The sequence below is a fragment of the Xenopus laevis genome, chromosome 5S, assembly GCF_017654675.1.
Source record: "Xenopus laevis strain J_2021 chromosome 5S, Xenopus_laevis_v10.1, whole genome shotgun sequence".
In the NCBI taxonomy this organism is placed as follows: domain Eukaryota; kingdom Metazoa; phylum Chordata; class Amphibia; order Anura; family Pipidae; genus Xenopus; species Xenopus laevis.
Genome location: NC_054380.1, coordinates 111,442,393 through 111,445,319, shown reverse-complemented (window position 1 = coordinate 111,445,319; position 2,927 = coordinate 111,442,393).

Here is a 2,927-nt window from a genome sequence, read left to right as displayed (position 1 = left end):
TACTTCTAGGTATCCAACAAATGAATTTATTACTATTATGAATAGTTACTATTATACTATTATAATAGTACTATTATAATTACTATTATTATTACAAAATATTACATAAAGAGTAACCCCAGCTGTTGTTGCACTACAACCCCTACCATCCTAACGACAAACAATGTTTGCCATAACATTCTGGGAAGCATCACTGTATCATGTGACAGTTTGCTCCTCAAGTTGGAGCCACAGCTTGCTTTGCCCCCATTATCCCCTCCCAAAAAAAAAAAATCGAATCTGTCCTTGCACATATACATGATTGCGCATTAGCCACGACTTCTACCAACTCTCGACACTCTGGTGCCTGTTGCCTCTAGGCAATCTCTGAATTGAGATTTCATATCACAAAAGGAAGGTTCTCAAAAACAATGTGAGTGACCATGGCAGCTTCATGTTGGGTGCGGATCGGGCATGACACTGAGTGTACTACTAATCTAACATTTACTAACATTTTAGTAAAATAATTTATCAAAATATTTTGGTTATCCACTAGATGTTGCTATTGTATAAAGCTATGTATAACTTTGTGTGTTTGATGTCAATGATCCAAAGAAAGAGCTTTCACAATACAAAATGAGGTTTATTCCAAGAGTTCTTTTGTTCCAAGACTTGTCCAAGCTCTAGTAACTCACAGCAAACTGATGTCTGATTGGCTGCTAGAACAGGAGAAAACTTTCCTCCTGTTATTATATTGACCCTAAAATAACAGGAAATTCTCTCTATATTTTTTTATGGTTTTGTATCCTCTTCAAATTTGGCTGTGCAGCTTTGCAGCATTTATATAGAGACAGTACTTTGCCAAATGTACTATTTACACCATGTTTGGAACAATGATTTCCCCCTTGTCTCCTCAGAATTAGCTGCTCTTTGCACTGCTCCCCACTCCTTTGCATAGTTACACTTATTCGTCTCACTGCTTCTCTCTTATTGTGTGCGCACCTGAGCTGTCCTAGTTTCTAATTACTAATTAAAAATAAAACGAGACACATTATGAAAACATGCCTTAACAGTGAATGACAAGCAGTGCTGTTAAAATGCAATTAATTTGCAATCAGTGCTGACCTGATTATTGCAGTTTTTTTCTCCTACAAATAAATGATCTGATAACCTTTTACATATCGACATTAGACTACATGAGCATATATTAATATGGCCACTTTCCAGTCTTCGAAAAATTAAAAATGTAACCAATGGTTTGGCCACAATGAATGCTAAAAGAAGAGTCATATAAAGTGTATTTAATTGGGAAAGGACCACTCCAGGGATCCACAAGGAAAATGGCATGTGTTCTAGCTATCAAATGCCACCAAAATTAATGTCTGCTAAAAATAAGTATCCAATCATGACTGGACCAACCAATCTAGAAGGAGACATGAATGTGGCTTCCCATGAGTCACGTTGGGTTGGTTAAAGAATTTTTGTTCCCTTGTTGCCCTTATAACGGCACTATGTAGTATTACTGTTTGGAGAGGTCTGTGAATGATTTAACAATGAGTGGGAAAAGACTAAAAAACAATTCCAAAATCTTTTTTTTTTATTATGATTGATAAGCAAAATAAACTTTATTTACACTATATAAATGATTTAAATCGTGTTTCCTTCCTTCTTGGAATTAATCATCACAGCAAGCACGAGGGCAACATTTTGTATACAAAAACTGTTATTAAAGAAAGCTTTGCATTGTGCCAAAATCTTGTTTATGCATCAGAATGGGGGGCCTGATGTCCATGCCCATTCCATGAGGAATGACGAGGAACGTGAGGAGTGCAGAAACATCTAAGAAGTGCAGAATGGAAAGTGAAAACAATTGCTTGCTCCAAACCTGAGGAATAGAGGCAAGGCAGGCAATATATGATTGACAGCTGAGATTTTTAAATTCCTATATAGCAGAATTAGATGTTTTAATAGAAAAAAAACAATTTGGGTTTCATGTTTCTTTTGAAAAGGACTTTATTATACAGCTTTTTATGTCTGGGTAACTGGTCCCCTTTAAATGAGACTAAGCAATTCCACTGAAATACCTGAAATCTGAACCTTTAGGGCAGAGACAAATGCTCAGATTTGGGAAGATTTAACCGCCTCTTCTTCGGGGCTACTAATCTGCCCAAACTGCCTCCCACCGGCTAGATTTTAAATCGCCGTCGGGATGGCACTTGGAGTGCTTAGTTTTCCGAAGTCGCCACAAATTCCCTCATGAGGCAACTTCGGAAAATGAAGGCTGAATCCAGAACTGAATCCTGGATTCGGTGCATCCGGAATATAAGTCAATAAGAAGATCCTGATCTGCGCTGGGTGTCATGCAAAAATCTGAAGGGCCAGTGTATGATAAATCTCGAAAACCGAATTTGAATTTTTAAAAAAACTCGATTGGAACTTTAACAATTCCCTAGCCGAATTTCACAGTTTTGGCCATTAAAAAACTTGAAAATTCAAATTTTCACTTTGACCCTTGATAAATCGGCCCCATCTCTCCGATACAATCAGTAGCACTAGATAAGTGATCATTAGCCCACTGAATGCACAAAAATCTCACCGGCCAGATCACATGGAAAATTAGGGGCAACCCTTAGGGGTTGTTCACCTTTATATTAACTTTTAGTATGATGTAGAGAGTGATATTTGCAATTGGTTTTTATTATTTGTGGTTTGTGTTATTTAGCTTTTTATTCATTCAGTTTGCAATTTCAGCAATATGGTTTCTAGGGTTCAAATTACCCTAGCAACCATGCATTGATTTAAATAAGAGACAAGAATATGAATAGGAGAGGCCTGAATAGAAAGAGGAATAATAAAAAGTAACAATACATTTGAACATTTGTAGCCTTAAAAGAGCATTTGTTTTCTAGATGGGGTCAGTGACCCCCATTTGAAAGCTGGAAAGAGTC